The 19,063-nt window shown below is 42.0% G+C and overlaps 1 pseudogene; it reads right to left on the bottom strand.

Annotated features, from left to right (window-relative positions):
- Positions 1-507: 507 nt before the first annotated feature.
- LOC120645817 lies at positions 508-6,756 on the bottom strand (annotated as a pseudogene).
- Positions 6,757-19,063: the final 12,307 nt, after the last annotated feature.

Below are 19,063 nucleotides of genomic sequence, written 5' to 3'. Positions count from 1 at the left end.
CACCCATATCATTACAAGAAAACTGATTACAAAGCATAACGATATCTGAATTCTCTCTATCATTTGCTCCTGGGGGATGTGGTGGGGTGGGGGGGGATGCTGGGGTTTGGATTACCGTAGACAATATGATGAATACCTCAGTCATGGAGGAAGGCATGAGTATGACATTTTATTATCATGGAAAACAAGGGTAATGACAATGGATTGGTGATAAATTTTACGGAAGTTGTAAATCCTAGAGAATAATGAAAGCATGTCATCTTGTTGACGTAGTAGAGAATGGCATGCTAGTCATGTTTGTTTTGCTGCTAATTCATGCTAAACCCATCCATATCATGTGGTGTAATAGGACAGGCAGTATATAAGTAGCTGCATCTTAACATTGCCACAAACAAGTAGTATTAATAACTAGTATCTCCAAAGGAGCAGGCAGATGTATATAGATCACGCTCTGAATGAAATGATCAAACGAGAAACTACAGAATGATATGCTCTGCTCCATTTTGGTTAAGGAAAACAGATACTCTGCTGGTGCTGAATGACCAAAGATTACAGAGTTAAGGCTGGATAAGCCCCTGAGTGGAACAAAATACTAAATTTTTAACACGATTTTAAAATGAAATTTGGAAACTATCTTCCATCAATACCAGATATTGTGACATCATTGAGACTACATGGCTCGACAAGTGTGGATGACTCCTCCTCTGTCACCCTTACATGGAAATATGCTGGGTGCTTAGGCTCAGGCAACGTCATGCTTTCAATAGTTAGCATGGCAACCACATCTGCCATGGTGGGTCGATTAGCTGCATTTTCTTGGACACACAACAATGCAATATTAATGCATCTCATCATCCCTGGAGTATGATACTCAGCCATGCCTGTAAATTGTATGAGCCCAAAATAAAGACTGATCACAAATTATGTAAAGGATCTTCTTGAATTTCGAAAAGCTTCAATGATCTTCTGGATAAGTGCAAAGAATAGATGCAGATTCTAGATCAATACTGTTAGTAGTGTAGTACTGGCTTTTATTTTTGCGAGAAAGAGAGATCACTCAGGGACATGGATACATTCCTTGGCAACTGTTGACTTAATACATAGGGGAACCTGTGTAAGACACATCGCCACTTGAATCGTATATTTCATCAACTGTGCAAGTTCATTGGCAGCTATATTAGGGTCTTTCTTAACAGCCTGGAAATATACTTCTGGCAAACAGGACAGAGCGTTGAACAAAGCAAAAACAGTGTTACACCCTTCAAAATTTTGTGCATACTCTTTTTGGAAGATCAGAAACACAAACTTTTACGTGTTCAAAATTGAAAAGACTTACGTGCCCAAGAAGGTTGATGAAGTCTCCATATCGATGGAATCTTGATGTTCTTTGTCCGCTGACAATCTCAAGAATTAGCACACCGAAGCTGAATACATCAGATTTGACTGAGAAGAGGCCCTCTGAAGCATACTCTGGAGCCATATAACCACTGAAAGGATACATGTAATAGATCCTGATGTCAAGTAACAGTATTGGTAGCTATGTGTATATCATAGATTGACTGATTGGTAAGAAAATCTTACTATGTCCCAACGATCCTCTTTGTGTTTTGTTCCGTATCATTTTTGCTAAATATTTTTGCGAGCCCAAAATCTGAAATTTTTGGGTTCATTTCATGGTCCAAGAGAATGTTGCTTGCTTTGAGATCTCTATGGATGACGCGCAACCGAGAGTGTTTATGTAAATACAGAAGCCCTTGTGCTATCCCATCTATTATTGCTAGGCGTTTGTTCCAATTTACCAAAGCTCTTCTGGTTTCATCTGGGAATCATTCAACAAAGATATATTAAAGAAAATACATTTCCTATTAGATTTAGTAAATAATATTTTTTACTACAGTGACCTGAGAAGTACTACCAAAAATGAAGAAGTCCAAGCTTTTATTTGGCAAATATTCATAGATCAGCAGTTTCTCCTGTCCCTGGTAGCAGAATCCTAAGAGCCTAACCAGATTTGTGTGCTGGAGGTTAGCTATTAGTTGAATTTCATTTTTGAACTCTGTGAAGCCTTGCCCTGAATGCGAAGCAAGTCTCTTAACTGCTATCTCCAACCCATCAGGAAGTTGGCCCTGAAAATAAGTTCAAAAGAAGTTGATCGGTATGTATTTCAGTTATTATTTAGATAATTCACTATTGTTCTGGTGACCATGACTGAGTAAAAGAGCACAGCTACTTTCTTTTGTTGTTTTTATAGGTATGTTTGGCACTCAGGAGTTTCACAGGAATTATGTTGGAAATAGCTTAATTTTAAAAATAAGGAAATTTTTCTAATGTTCCAAACAGGTGTTAAGACTATTTCTCAGCATGCTTTAATTTGATAATTATCTCTATGTACCTCATGATTGTTTTTCTTTTTCTTACCTTGTATACAGGACCAAAGCCACCTTGCCCAAGTTAATTTTCTTCTGAGAAGTGACATGTAGCCTCTAGTACTTGGGAGAAGTCATAAACCATGAACTCTGAACTCCTTCCTTCCAGTCCCCAATCTAGGGCTTCATCTTCCTTCACTTTCATTTTAATCCTGTTCTGTGAATCTGTAATCAGAGTTTCATGTGATCATTTTAGTTATAACGATTGTTGCACATGGTTTGAGACTTGAGTAAGGGAGTAAAATGTCGGGACGCAGCTACCTTTCTTGTGCTTTCTGCTGTATATGAAGTAAAGGAAGCAAAAGACGGATACAAGTGGTCGTACAATGGAGGCGGTGACCAAAACTTTGCTCGTGGCCCCCTGAAAATGAAACATGGCAGCCATTTTGCAAAATAAACATAAAATTGATTTATGATTTCAAAGTTAAAATTTTTTACCAGGATTGGAATAAATAAGGACCGGCTATCGCGATAAAATCAATGTAGCAAGAAAAATGTACCAAATATGTGGGACTGGTACCAAAATAGGTGGGCCCGTACTTACATTAATTAACTTTTTTAATCTGTTTAGAGAACAAGATTACGAAAATACTTTTCCATCAATTTTTCTAATTCACATATCAAATCAGCGGCTGCAATAATCAACAAAAATAGTATCGAAAGATACCGTCTGGTACCTTCCAACCAATGTAACAAGGCTCTTCAAAGTTTGGTGTATATGGGCCGTAATATTACAAAAAATCTTTGGGGGTCTAAGAAACATTAAGTACTTCAGCTTTTAGTTTGAAAAATAAGAACAGTCTTGAAATTGATCTTGTCCCTACATAATTGGATCGTAAGGTGATCAATATAATCTTCACAAAAAACTTGTAGTGCACAATTATCTTTTGGGTATCATCAAACATTTCCAACTAAACATATATGCAAAACATGGAAGTATAGTCTATGATTTTGAGCATCTAGTAATTTTAAGTGCAATTAATGTGGTATAATAGCTTCTTTTTTAAGAAGTATGAAATCCCAAGGTTGAGAAACCCCAAAAATCTACAAGGTGGTCACATTGTTGTGGGGAGTCTCAAGAGCGTCTTCCGAATCATACTTGTGTGTGATGGGAGAGAGTTGAAGAACTAATGGGAATTTGTCCATAGGACACTGCGAAAGCATGGTTTTGTACAGCACACATAGCCAAACTCGATTTAGTATCCAGCACACCTTGAAACCACCCTGAATAAACTAAATATTTTTAGCTCAAAGGAGGATGAAAATACCATTTTACCGTTGGGCCCACTTGTCATCATCTTCCACACGTATGAGGAGGTTGTTGGGTTTAGTTCCCCGTCATCAGAGAAATGGGGGTAGGGAATACAACTTGTAAGGTAGGGGTAGCTGTCACGTATGAGGCTAGAATTTTGGTTGAGTTTGTTGATTTTGCGCTCGGTGGATTTTGACTGTTACATATTGCCCCACTTCTCCTCCAATTCCCCCACCAAAATTGTGGGTCTGGCCACCGTGGAACAAGCGGCCCTCGCGGGTTCAGTCATGAGCTCGAAGTGAACGGTAATGATAGGGGTCACGTGCGCGTGTGCCTGTCAATCTATCATAGAAGGCTAGTAGGGCCGCTACTGGGCCAGCATAGGAGATCTGATTTGCATGCAAAAGGCCTGCCCACAAGATTAGCGCTTAGCGAGCGGCTCAGCGCTGAAATGACGCTAATAATCTCTAATAATAGGGGTCACGCACGTGTATGGGATCCCGCACGTCGCACAATCACCTCACCGGTTAAAACCGCGCATGCTCACAATCCATGAAGGGATGCAATATTATTGGTGGTTTCTTTTTTCATTTTTCTTCATTCATTCATTTTGGAACAATTGTTCCACAAGGCGGAATATTTTTTCATTATGCTGCAATAGTAACTGTTTGAGGAACTAGCATCGCATAACTTAGACTAAATGAGCATCTCCAAGAGTTTACCAAATTTTACTAGGTAAATCTTGTGTTTTGCCAATTTTTAAAAAGATAAGCCAAGTAAAAAAAGAGCTCATCTCCAATAGTTTGGCATAATTCACTTGCCAAACCCAGATATAACTTACATCAGGAACCTGAGAGAGAAATAAAATTATGTTTATGCCCTTCCACCTCATAAAAACTTACATCAGGAACCCTGAGACAGAAACAAAATTATTTTTATGCCCTTCCAGCTCTTTTGATACGGACGGATGCGCCGCGGATACGAGCGCGCATATATACGCGCGCGGAGGTTCTTTTTTCGAACTTGGCATAAATGACAATCTGGGATGGGGAACTGTTGGAGAAGGTTTTTCTGTTTTTGCCAAAAAAAATAAGAATGACAATCTGGGATGGAGAACTCTTGAAGATGCTATTGCAGCTAGCTCTGTATATTTCGGGCAGCCAGGCCCGGAAAGGTTCTTTAGATGGGGATGAGAAGGGGAATCTGTGCGACCACCGTTAAGTCCCATAACACTAACTGCTCTTACGTGGTGGAATATGTTGGCCGGATAGGACACCATCTGTCAGCTACCATAATTATCCGTGGTTTTGGGTGCAAATCAAGCTATATAATAGCTCTAGCCACCACGTATAAAGGTGTATCCTAGTATTCTCTTTGGATCCAAACAAGAGAGCAGGCCCTAAGAACCAGAACCTGATGGAACAGTGTACAGAGGTACTAAAATACAAGTTCTAGTGTCTAATATAAACTGTAACAACTTTAGTCTAAACTAGAACTACTGCAACCAAAATAAAGTATGTGCAGGAAGTAATCAACTAAAAATGAGCAAATCTGATTGTTCTCTAAAATGTTTGGCATGCGGTTAAAATTTGAGTTCCCAGATGGCAATGACTTTTCAGGATTAAGGTACAATGCATGCGGTTAAAAACTTTTTCTGAACAAATGAGACTTGATTGCTGGTAGGCAAGTACGCACTCCTTAGGTATTTAATCTTATTATAAGTTTAAAATGTTTGAATAAAGTTATAAGTTTAATTAATCTTGGCAAGCAGAACAAATGAAACCATTCCTTAGGTAGGGATGTTTTTGTGGTATGTTGAATATAATCAATATTTGGTCCTCAGTCTGTTTCTGTTGGCTCTTTGAACTAATTAGCTTGCCCTAAATATCATATATTTAAACAATACTTCATCCGTCCAAAAATAAGTGTTCGTTTAGAAAATTTCAGATATATTACTAGTAGTAAAAAATGACCATGTTATCTCTAATTAACTATAGCACTACAATGCATTGGAACCAGAAAAGTAGCATATACTTAAGCATTTGATTGGCTCTATGCTTTTCTCTACACAATTTTTTCTTGGTATTTGACATTGCTTTAACTAGATGAACTTCACTGCAATCTAAAAAGAATACTCTTTGTGGCATAGAATTTGAATGCTAAACGAACACTTGTTTTGGGATGGAGGGGAGTAACAAGGAGTGAGTGATATTTATTTGTATTTACTAGATGTTGTGTTGCTTACTCTTGTGTTTCTGGTTGGTGGGCATGACATCTGGAGGCACAGCAGCATCCGCCGACGGTACCATGCGCCACATGGGTTGGCCTTCGTAAAACTAAACCATGCTGTACCTCAAATTACATGGCACAGCGAGAACCTGACTTCCTTGCTGGCTCATTGCCATCTCGCTGATATTCTTGAGGCACTCCCAGCACTCAGTAGGTGTCAAATCTGGCAAGCACTGCATCAGTGAGTACAGTGGCGCGAAGTTGCCGTTGACTTCCATGCGTCCAGTCGCGAACCTCTCCATGTAGAGTTGTATGCGGCTTGCTTAGCCGTCTCCTGCAGTAGAACCTTGATGATGTCGTTGATGAAGGTGACACTGTTGGGCCTGTTGGGATCCAAACTTGGTAACGCATCCGACGTCCTCGGTCCTACGACAAGATGATCTCTTCCCAAAGGACTAGCATGATCAAGGAAGTCCTTGTTGGAGAAGCGGATGAGGCATTGATCATAGAAGATGGTAGCCTCCTTACTGAACCCACACAGACGTTGTGCGTCCTGGAACCCGATGGTGGCGCATTGACTGCAGTCGAAGGCGCCGACATCGCCTCGACAAAGAAAGAGGCCGTAGATGGTATCCGAGACGGCGCTAATGGAGCCCTTGGCGAAGGGGGATGGATTGGCTGAGGCGTTCTTAACGAGCATGTGGGATAGGAGCTCAAGATTGCCATGGTAGGTGCTGTTGGCAGTATTGTTATTGCTGCTGATGCCACAGAATTGGTAAATTAGGAGATCGCCGCCGATGGCGGCCGTGGGGGACAACATGAAGCCGAGAACGAGAAGGACAGGGGCGATCATGGCTGGCTAACCAATGATTCTACACTGGCAGAACCAGCATATATATGTTTGCTAATACTAGCAGCAGCTGTAGAACTGTATATAGTCCATTGGCTGAGGCTCCGCGTCTGGTTTAGCACGCTACCCCTGGTTTCCCGTCATCCTTTTTACGAGCAGCCTGTTTGGACTTGGAAAAATACTGTGGACTTGGACTTTAGACTGGAACGAAAGGTTGCTATCCCACTATTGATGGACCCTGATAGAAGCCCGTCAAAGTGTCTTCTTGAAATCGAACTCCTATCAGTGTCATCGACCTGTTTTGAAGGACCCTAAGCTACTAGTAACGGTAAAAATTTAATGCAACAAAACATTCAACAACGTAAGCCCAGAGTCCAGTTCATAATTTAAAAATGTATGTGTCTGCGTAAGAAACATGATCTATTAGGTCATAGTTTGTGATTGGTGATTGTGTAATAACATAATCAATATAACTAACAATATTTATTACAATATTTGTAACAAGTTTGTAGAATTTCTAGGTCCTATAAATGAAGTCCAATCCATAGTCAAGGTGTCCAAATCACTGTCACGGTGTTCAAATCATAGTGAAAACCAGAGAATATTTTAGAAGTACCCAACTGACAGCCGAGATGAGTTGTACAAGTCCCAGCAGAACTTAGGCAACCGGTTCAACCGATGGTTAGAATGATAAATGGGTTGGTGGATTAGAAAATTGCTATGGCCATCAAGTGAAGAGAAGACCAGTATCACCAGTTGAAACGACGCTACCAGAGTCTAGGCATCGGTGCAATGCTGAGTTGACCGCCCCCGGAAAAATATTTTCAAGGGCGGGTGACGCCATCACCTGCCTCTAAAAATGCCGCCTAACATCACCATCCCTTAAAAATGTCGCCTAGCGTCATCCACTCCTAAAAATAGAAAGTATTTTTTAGAACCGGATGATGACATCACTTATCCTAAAAAAATAAAAAATCAGTGACGGGTAGATCACAAGCACACGCCTCTTTCTCCCCTATCTCTCCCCCTTTTCTCATCCGAAGTCTACTGCATCTTAGCTCCTCCCTGACGCTCCCCAAGAGCAAGCTACTGGTAGCACTCTCTCTCTCTCTCTCTTCTACGTACATCTTAATCTGCTCCCTCGGCTTTCAAAAAAAAAATCTGCTCCCTCACGCTTCCCAAGTCCACCGGAGGGAAGGCCTCCCGCAAGCAGCTGGCCGCGTTCGCGTCTCTCTCTCTCTCTCGTGCTCTTCCGTTCCGATCTGCTCTGATCTCGCCGAGATTTGGTGGTTGTTTAGGCCACGTTGTCCTGAGACGCGTTTTCGTTTGCGATTAGCAGCAGCTGTAGAACTGTATATAGTCCATTGGCTGAGGCTCCGCGCCTAGTTTAGTAGGCTACCCCTGGTTTCCCGTCATACTTTAGGCCATCTCCAACAGCCTCTCTAAACTGACATGAATAGGTAGAAAAGTAAAAATTTAGAAAAAACAGGCATCCAACAGTCTAGGCATATCCCTCACTAATCCATCCGGCTCGCCATATCCGCCTGTTCCCTCGGCATCTGCCGAGCCGCACGCGCTCGCCATCCGGCTCCTTCTTTCCCACTCGCGGCCTACTCCGGGGGCGGTTACATGTCACTGATGGCGACAATTTCACCAACCATCGCCTGAAGATTTCTCCACCATCTATTATATTTAATGGGCCATCAGCCCAACATCCAATGTATGGGCTCTTGCGCACACTCTAGATAAAAAATATCTAGCACCGTACTATAATTATGACCACATGCAGCACATGTACAGTCCAATGAAAACGACATGTTAGCAAGAGACATCAACTAAAAAAAGTCATAAGTTCCGAACTAAATATCTCAATTAAATTTTGATTTCACCATAATGTTCCTTACCATGAGATCTTCAAATCAAGACCACACTTGACTATATTCAGAATAATTATTTTAAAAACTATTTTTAATATAAGATAATTAATTTCTATTGCTCTGAGCAAATATTTTAAATCTGGAACAAAAAATTGCTTTATACGAACAAAATAATCAAACAAGACGAACAAAAATATTGCACATTCTGAACATTTGACAACTAAATATCACGAACAAATGAGTTCACATCACGGAACAATTTTGTCTGCAAGTTGAACAAATAATTTAATATCACAAACATTTTAGTATAAATAAATAAAAAATATTTTTATATGGAGAACAAATGTGTCCACAAGACTAATAAATTATCCTTGCACACGAACAAATTATTCTTCTCGACAAATAAAATATAAAATAATAAAAATAATATAGCTTTCAAGTAGAGAAGAAATTATCATTAAAGAATTAAAATTAATAAAGAAAAAGGAAGTAGGTAGAGAAAAGATTCGAAGAAAAAGAAATAAAAGTGCACTGCACCACAGCTAGTAAGCATACATACAGTCAAAACAGTACGAAGCATGCACATATATAGGAAAAAACATAAACTTCAAACATGTATAAATAAATAGAGACTTGAACGTGAAAAACAAATGCATAAATTGAGAAAGAAAATGAATAAGAAGAAAAAGAAAATTAAAATAAAGAGAAGAAGCAGAAATAAAAAAAGAAAAAAAGAGTACACATGCTTCTATAACATACATGCAACCGCACGAACAACACGCACATCACAACATCCTTCAATCAAATCAATAGCCTGCTCTTTGTGGGCTCACAGCTGGCATGCTGCAGCAGCACCACACACAACAGTACGACACAATAATAGCCAATCAATCTGCTCCTCGTGGGCCAAAATCTTTTAACTATCCGGGCCGAAATCATCCCGCTGCTCCACCTGACAATCTTCAGGCGATGGATTCAACTTTTGTAGCCCGGGCAATATATAGCCATTGCGGCCTACTCCCCCATAGCCTGCTCCCCCTCCTCCACTTCTCCTCCGATGCAGTAGCAGGAGGCCCCGACCGAGGAGCCTGCCGCCCCGCCGCCGGCCCTGGAAGCTGTCCGGGCCCCAGTTCTCTCTGCCATGGCGGCCGCAACTGCAGATGCTGCCGAGATGGAGGCCGTGGTGGCCGACGAGGGCAGGAATGGCCGAAGCAAGCGGGGCCTAGTGAAGGGCGCGGTCCTGGAGCTGGAGCTGGAGCCCAAGCGCAGCCAGGCCGCGCCTGCGCCTGCGCCCGCTGCCGCGCCGCCGCCGCCGTGGCCACAGCAGCACCCGGCCTCGCGGATCTACTAGCCCAGCACCACCATCAGCAGCTCACGCGGATGGTGGGGAAAGGCAGCGGGAAGAGGCGGCGGACGGCGGGGAATGGCAGCGGGAAGTGGCGGGCGGGCGACAGACGGCGAAGAAGGGGCGGCGGATGGGCAGGGACGGCAGGGACCGGGAAAAGAAGAGTGGGATAGCTAGTCTGTTGTATTGTACAAATATTTAGAGAGTGGAGACTGGCTAAACAGATAGCTAAATGGTAATATAAAAAATAGAATTTAGCTAGTCTTTTGAGATGATTTTGTACAAGCAGCAGTTTGTTTGTTTGGACATGCAAAAATACTCGGTGGACTTTTGGACTTTAGACAGCAACGAAAGGTTGCTATCCCTGTTTTGATGGACCCTGATAGAAGCCCGTCAAAGTCACTCCAATCAGTGTCATCGACCCTGGCTTTTTACAGGTAACTTTATGATTAATGCGTAGATAGGCGTGTGTACATGTGTGGACACACCTGACCTGACCTGACGGATGTTGGGCATACCACCTGTACTTCGCCATAACAAATTAAATCTAAACTCAATCACAGCTGGATATTAGCTGGTGGGTGCATGGCAGTGCGTATCAGTAAAGTCATCATCGCCTCTAGTGTATGTCACTCTCAGCATCATCGCCTCTGGGATATTAGCTGGTGGATGCCAATTTGAAGCCTCCAGACTCCATCTTTAACAGGTCAAACCTGGTTGGTTGGAATTTGGTAGTGGTGGAAAAGAACGACCACGATGGAAGCAATCAGTGTCGTTTGCCGATTAGGATTGTTGGGCGCGTTACTTCCGCCATGTTCTACATGTCTCCACAGCTCATCATTTTCTACCGTATCTACATTGACCACTCCTTCCCTATCAAATCCTGGTCTCTGGAAATCTGACGCATGTACCTATGTAATCCTAGCTTGTAGTCTGGAAGTCTACCGACGCATATCCCACATACTCCCTCATGCAAAAAGAAAATCACAAGTGAAACCAACTAAAGTTTAACAAAGTTTATGCAAGAAAAAATTCAATACTTATTATACCAAATAAGTCTCGATCATAAATGGTTGATGCTCTTTTATAAAACTAGTGAAGATACACGTGCCACAGGTAGGTGTTTAAAGAAAAATTATTTAAAAATAATTAGATTACATCAAATATAATGACTACTGAAAATTAAACTTATTTATTAATAATTTATTCCTTTGATGTAAGTCTATATATAAATAACAAATACCAGTACTCGTGGGCACGGCCATCGGCCTGACAATATAGAAAAATTAAATATATTTCTCAGTATATATCCGTGTCCCTTATGAAGTGGACAACAGCTCTTATATTTTCTGGAATGTTCAATGCGCTCTCATTAAAGTTATATTTCAAGACTTCAATTAGGAACCATTTTCTGAGAACCCCTGAATTCTGTTGAGCTATAAAAAATATTATTGGTACAAGAAAACTTGAGTGATAATGGAGAATATCTAATGGATTGTATTGACCACACGAAGCATCTCAGGATCACTGGTCCAATAGAAGCAACAACCGCGATCACGTCCACTTGGGATCCATACGCCATTGAAAGAGCTTCAAACATGGTCACAAAGAAGGTGTACGAAACCATCCTGTCCTAACTTTTCTTCTCTATCTCTACTCCTAACAATATAGAGAAATATATGGTTGCCCTATTTTTCTGTGATCGACTACTAACAATATCTTACCTCTAGCAGTTTTAATAAAAGAGCTCGATCTTTCATCGTCAACGTGAAATACAGGGTAGGCTGATTGGCATCCTAGTGCAACAGTGACAAGTAGCACGCCGGGGGCGCCGATTGTGAGGAATAACACAGGGTGACCAAGTAAAAATTAGGATGCATAAATGCAGGCAAGAAAAAAATCAATCAAACATTTGAATGGATATCAAAATCTTATCTCTACAAATTTCTGTGCACCATTGCATCCAGTGACGAAACGACCAGCATAGCTTAATTCGCACCTCTAGGCCTGGTTTTTAGTGGGACAGGGGCGTTGGTGACCTTCAGGGATAGATAATGGACACTGGTGACCTCCACGACAACAGGCGCTGGTGCCGACAATAACCATGCAATGTGCGATGTTAGGAGGGGAAGGAGAATGGGGAACGTCGGTGACAATGATCAGGGAAACACGGACGATGTGGGACGCCGCTGACCTAAGACATGATTTCAGTGCCCCGATGAACAATACTGTTGGTGATATGACCAAGAGCCCATCATCACAATACGGTTTAAAGGCCCAAGAAGATATTGATCCAAGAGGGATTAGGGTTACTAATGGGCCTATGAGATAGAAGCCCATTAGTACGCCCTATATACACGAGGGAGGGGCTAGGGGGGGCGAGACCCCGGTGAGCTGCGCCACCTCCCTAGCCGCCGCCCCTCCCTCTCTCTCTCGGCCGCCGCCCTTGCCGTGCGTGCGGTGCTAGCACATCGACGCCCGGCTGTTTCATCCCCGTACGTGTGGACTCCGTGGAGGCGCTGCTGCGACTGCTACGCTGATCGGCTGCTGGGATCAAGTACGAGGAGCTCGGTTCGTGGGACGTGATCGACTACTTCCTCTACATCGACGCGCGACTTCTTCCGCTGCGCTGCGCGTCTAGTGGTAACGATCTATGATTTTCTACTCGCAAGTATCTTGGGTATATGCGGTAGTGATGCTAGCGTAGCCTACCCGTTTTCCTACAGTGGTATCAGAGCCATCTTGCGTAGTTTTTGGTCTGGATCTTTTGCATATAGGTGATATATTGTTGTAGTAGATTGGATCTATTACTTTTGCACGGTTTGATTAGATCAATTGGTCATAAGGGGTTAAAACTGGAGCGAGTTGATTGCGCGGCATGTGACAAAATATTAGTTTGTGTTCTTTCTCTGTTATGCATACGACATGTCCCTACCGGCTGGAATCACCATCGGGACTAACTGTGTGCATAGTCAGCAGATTGAACCAACAGATCGAGGTCATGTGTAGATGCAGTCTTCTCAATTGCAAAGTTTGCACGGTCAATGTGATTGACCTAGTGAAAATTGAGGCATTATGAATGGCTCGGATTTGAGGTGATGCGATCACTCTGATGAGATTTTCATAGGGATTCCATAGATGCGATCTGTGTAATACCGTGACGCCTAAGCGCTACTTCCTAACCGCCGTTGCTTTCTCGCTGTAGCGGCTTCCTAAGCGCTACTTTGGTAGAACACGTCGTACGCCTAACTTGTTTTTGCAGGGTGTGATGTGAATGGTAATGGCCTCAATGTCATGTGATGATGTATGTGATGATTTGTGCGGCCTGCGTGTCGCAAGTTAACACAACCGGGTTGAGGTTGCACCATTATTGTATAACGACCTGCGTGTCGACTTGTGATGTTTGAATCCTCATGTAATTATTTCACTAGCTATTAGATGTAGTAGCTTAGTATCTTTTCATGGAGGCTTCAATCATGATGGCGATGATGATCACCACAAGACATGACGGATGGCAATGGAGGTCACCTTGGAGCCATGGCGATGGAGCCCATTGTGATGCAAGAGGCCATACTATTCATAATATAATATGATTATATGCCTGTGATGTTTATTTTCCTGTCATACTATTCTTTCATGCTTTTACATATGGTGGATGCTTTAATCATGATAGAATAGCTTCCCTCAGAAAAAGTTGAGTTTTTGATGCCTTTTACCAATAGCTGCACCTATAAATTTTGATCGTTGTGTGGTAGGTTTACCAAAGTAGAGTACCCTCAGCTATCACTTTTGTATAGAGTGGATGTCGGACATTCACAAGCATAGTATTGGTTTACTCAGCAAAGCTATCAAAACAGTTTTGGGCTTTAAGGCATAGGGTTGGGGCCGGGGCATTGGATGCCACCCAACAAACAAGAGTCGCATAGAGATGTGATTAGTAATTTGTTACTTACCTATATCACTGCTTTTCTAGCCGTGATGCTAAAGCTCACTAGAATTTTAGTGATTATGGATCTTGAACTACTATATGTCATTAGAGGGAAGATGACATTGATATAGTAGGTTGTCTTTTGTTAAATCAGTTAATGAAAGTCTTTACATAAACTTAGTAATGAAATCTTGCTTTACTTTAATGTTGTAGATCATGTCTGCCAGTAACAATTCCGCTTTCAATTTGCGTTCTGTTCTTGAGAAAGAAAAGTTGAATGGAACAAACTTTATTGATTGGTACCGCAACCTGAGAATTGTTCTCAGGCAAGAGAAAAAGGAGTATGTTCTTGAGCAGCCATATCCTGATGATCTCCCTGACAATGCAACTGCTGCTGATCGCAGAGCTTATGAGAAGCACTGCAATGACTCACTTGATGTCAGCTGTCTGATGCTCGCCACCATGTCCCCTGATCTGCAGAAGCAGTATGAGCATGCGGATGCTCATACCATGATCGAGGGGCTGCGTGGGATGTTTCAGAACCAAGCCAGGACTGAGAGGTTCAATATCTCAAAGTCCTTGTTTGCGTGCAAGCTGCAAGAAGGTAGCCCAGTCAGTCCTCATGTGATCAAAATGATTGGTTACATTGAGACTTTGGACAGACTTGGTTCTGAACTTCACCAAGACTTGGCTACTGATGTTATTCTCCAGTCGCTCCCGGCGAGCTATGAGCCTTTTATCATGAACTTTCAGAAGAATGGCTTGGATAAAACATTGAGTGAGTTGCATGGGATGCTAAAGATAGCAGAGGAGAGCATTAAGAAGAATCCCAATCATGTTATGATGATTCAGAAGGGGAACAAAAAGAGGAAGCGTTGGATGCCTCCTAATCCCAAAGGTAAAGGCAAGGAAAAGAGTTCCGGTGGTGAGTCCTCGGGCTCTAAGCTAAAGCCAGCACCTAAGGCCAAATCTGGCCCTACTTCTGAGGATGAATGCTTCCACTTGTCATGAAAAGGGACATTGGTCTAGAAACTGCAAGAAGTACTTGGAAGAAAAGAAGAAGAAGAAGGGAAGTGAGACTTCCACTTCAGGTATAAATGTTATAGAAATAAATATTGCATTATCTTCTAGTGAATCATGGGTATTTGATACTGGATCGATGATTCACACTTGCAAATCGTTGCAGGGTCTAAGTGAGACTAGAAGATTTGCAAAAGGCGAGTTGGACGTTCGTGTCGGCAATGGCGCAAAGGTTGCGGTGTTGGCGGTCAGCACCTACCACTTGTCTCTACCCTCTGGATTAGTTTTGGAATTAAATAATTGTTATTGCATTCCTGCTTTGAGCAAGAACATTATTTCTTCTTCATGTTTGGAAGAAATTGGTGATTTTAAGATTGTAATAGAGAACAAACGTTGTTCTATTTTTTGCAATGGTATTTTTTATGCTCATTGTCCATTGGTGAATGGATTATATGTTCTTGATCTTGAGGATAAATCTGTCTGTAACATTAATACTAAGAGGCTTAGACCAAATGATTTGAATCCCACTTTTATTTGACATTGTCGCTTAGGTCATATAAATGAGAAGCGCATTGAACAACTCCATAAAGATGGATTGTTAAGCTCATTTGATTTTGAATCATTTGACACATGTGAGTCTTGTTTGCTTGGAAAGATGACCAAAGCGCCTTTCGCTGGTCATAGTGAAAGGGCGAGTGACTTGTTGGGACTTGTACATACCGATGTATGTGGACCAATGAGCTCAATAGCCAGAGGTGGTTTTGAGTACTTCATTACTTTCACTGATGACTTTAGTAGATATGGCTATATCTACTTAATGAGGCACAAGTCTGAATCGTTTGAAATGTTCAAAGAATTTCAGAATGAAGTACAAAATCAATTAGGCAAGACAATTAAATTTCTGCGATCTGATTGTGGAGGAGAATATTTGAGCCTTGAATTTGGTTATCATTTGAAGCGATGTGGAATTATTCCGCAGCTAACTCCGCCCAGAACGCCTCAATAGAATGGGGTATCCGAACGGAGGAACCAAACCTTGTTGGACATGGTTAGGTCCATGATGAGCCAAGCTGATCTTCCATTGTCATTTTGGGGTTATGCTCTTAAAACTGATGCGTTCACACTAAATAGGGTTCCAAGTAAGTCTGTTGAGAAGACACCATATGAGATATGGACTGGGAAGCGTCCCGGATTATCTTTTCTCAAAGTTTGGGGATGTGAGGCTTATGTCAAATGTTTGATGTCAGATAAGCTCACTCCAAAGTCAGACAAATGCTTTTTTGTGGGGTATCCTAGGGAAACCAAAGGATATTATTTTTACAATAAGGCGGAAGGCAAAGTGTTTGTCGCTCGCAATGGTGTTTTCTTAGAAAAGGAGTTTCTCTCAAAAGGATTTAGTGGGAGCAAGGTGCAACTTGAAGAAATTCAGGAAACACCCGAAACTATTTCAGCAACCACTGAACATCCACGGGATGTGCAAGATGTTGCACAACCCGTAGTTGAGGCACTAGCCCCACGAAGGCCTATAAGGGTACGTCGCGCTACTGACAAGCTCAACCTCCTTATTACGGAGGAGCGCCACATATTATTGATGGAAAATGATGAGCCCTTGACCTACAAAGAAGCAATGATGGGACCCGACTCCGACAAATGGCTTGAAGCCATGGAATCCGAGTTAAAATCCATGCATGATAATCAAGTTTGGAACTTGGTCGATCAAATTGACAGTGTGAGACCTGTCGACTGTAAGTGGATTTTTAAGAAAAAATTAGACATGGATGGAAATGTTCACATCTATAAGGCACGATTGGTGGCGAAAGGTTTCCGACAAATTCAAGGTGTTGACTATGAGGAAACCTTTTCGCCCGTCGCAATGCTAAAGTCTGTTCGGATTCTCCTAGCAATTGCCACATATTATGACTATGAGATGTGGCAAATGGATGTCAAAACCGCTTTCCTTAATGGACATCTAAGTGAGGATGTGTATATGACACAGCCTGAAGGTTTTGTCGATCCTAAAAATGCTGGGAAAATATGTAAGCTTCAGAGGTCCATCTATGGATTGAAGCAAGCATCTCGGAGTTGGAATATTTATTTTGATGAAGTAGTCAAAGGGTTTGGCTTCATCAAGAATGAAGATGAGCCTTGTGTTTACAAAAAGACTAGTGGGAGCGCACTTGTGTTTCTGGTCCTATATGTGAATGACATATTACTGATCGGAAATGATATTCAAATGCTTGAATCCGTTAAAACCTCATTGAAAAAGAGTTTTTCGATGAAGGATTTAGGAGAGGCGGCTTATATTCTGGGTATTAGGATCTATAGAGATAGATCAAAAAAGGCTAATTGGATTAAGCCAAGACACGTACATTGACAAGATATTGAATCGGTTCAATATGCAAGATTCCAAGAAAGGTTTCTTGCCAATGTCACATGGCATTACTCTAAGCAAGAGTCAGTGTGCTACGACACCTGATGAGCAAAAGAGGATGAGTACGATTCCTTATGCTTCAGCCATAGGGTCGATCATGTATGCTATGCTTTGCACGCGCCCAGATGTTTCCTTTGCTCTAAGTGTTATGAGCAGGTATCAGTCAGATTTCGGTGAAGCTCACTGGACAATTGTAAAGAGTATCCTTAAGTACTTGAGAAGAACTAAGGATATGTTCCTAATATTTGGAGGCGAAGATGAGCTCCTTGTAAAGGGTTACACCGATGCTAGTTTTCAAACAGACAAAGATGACTCCAAATCGCAATCCGGTTTTGTTTTCTGCCTCAATGGTGGGGCAGTGAGCTGGAAGAGTTCCAAGCAAGATACGGTGGCTGATTCGACGACAGAGGCCGAGTATATTGCAGCTTCCGAAGCTGCAAAAGAAGCTGTTTGGATCAGAAAGTTTGTTTCTGACTTGGGTGTTGTTCCTAGTGCGTCCAGTCCAGTGGACCTCTATTGTGATAATAGTGGTGCCGTTGCACTAGCAAAGGAGCCTAGAACAACTAAGAAGTCCAGACATATACTGCGGAAGTATCACCTCATCCGTAACTTTGTTGAGAGAGGTGATGTGAAGGTTTGCAAGGTGCACACGGATTCAAACGTTGCTGATCCGTTGACGAAGCCTCTCCCACAACCAAAGCATGAGGCGCACATGAGATCTATGGGTATTAGATACTTACATCAGTGATTCTAGTGTGCGTGGGAGATTTTGTGTCATGAGTATGTTTATGTAATGATAAATAATTTTTATTTGTTCCATGGATGATTATTTTTACATTGATTATCAAGTATGTGACTTGTTCGTGAAACTCTTTGTTGACAATGATATGATTCTAAATTATCCCTAGTTTATGTCGTTGTGTGGGACAACAACGACGTTGAGACTAGTACATGCATTAATTGATGATCATGGTTCACGGATCATGGATATGGAGATATCGGATTAATGATGTGGACACATGTTGGTGAACATGGTGTTGGATTGACCCACTTCGAGACAATGTTGGGATTGTTATTTTGTATGTGTCATCAGTTGTTCTTGAGTGTTATACCTACTGGATCCTTAGACCTGAGATCGCCATTGTTTCTCACTGTATGTAGTGGTGCATCTTGGGGCTACTAAATGCTACTCCGTGACTGGGTAGTTACAAAAGTAGCTTACAGGTGTGTCATGAAACATGGAATGGGATGTGAGCGGATCAAGATGGAATTTGCCCCTCCTAGATAACGGGAGAGATATCTCTGGGCCCCTCGAGATAGTTGGATTTGAAAGTGCATGGCCATGCCAAAGTGATTAAAGAGTTAATCATGATGACTAAAGGTTAGTTATGAATAGAATCCACTATTAGATCGAGAGAATGGTCGAGCTATCACAAAGGTGGCACGCATCTCGCTTTGAGCTTGACTGGTATCGTGTGGCAAAGGGATCGGAGTATGAGTATATCTAAGGTTCGGCCGATATGATCTTTATGTGTATTTGTGAGTCACTATGCCCTGCTAGGTGCCGCTATTGACTTGTGATTTGGAAATGATTTCCGATCACGACCACCTACACATGAACCTAACGGGTCACACACTTAAGGGGTTTGGAATGTTGGAAAGCTTGCCTGTATGATTGTCTCTAGTGCAAGTGGGAGATTGTTGG

Source organism: Panicum virgatum, chromosome 8K (assembly GCF_016808335.1).
Source record: "Panicum virgatum strain AP13 chromosome 8K, P.virgatum_v5, whole genome shotgun sequence".
NCBI lineage: Eukaryota > Viridiplantae > Streptophyta > Magnoliopsida > Poales > Poaceae > Panicum > Panicum virgatum.
This window is presented reverse-complemented; position numbering and strand designations above follow the sequence as displayed.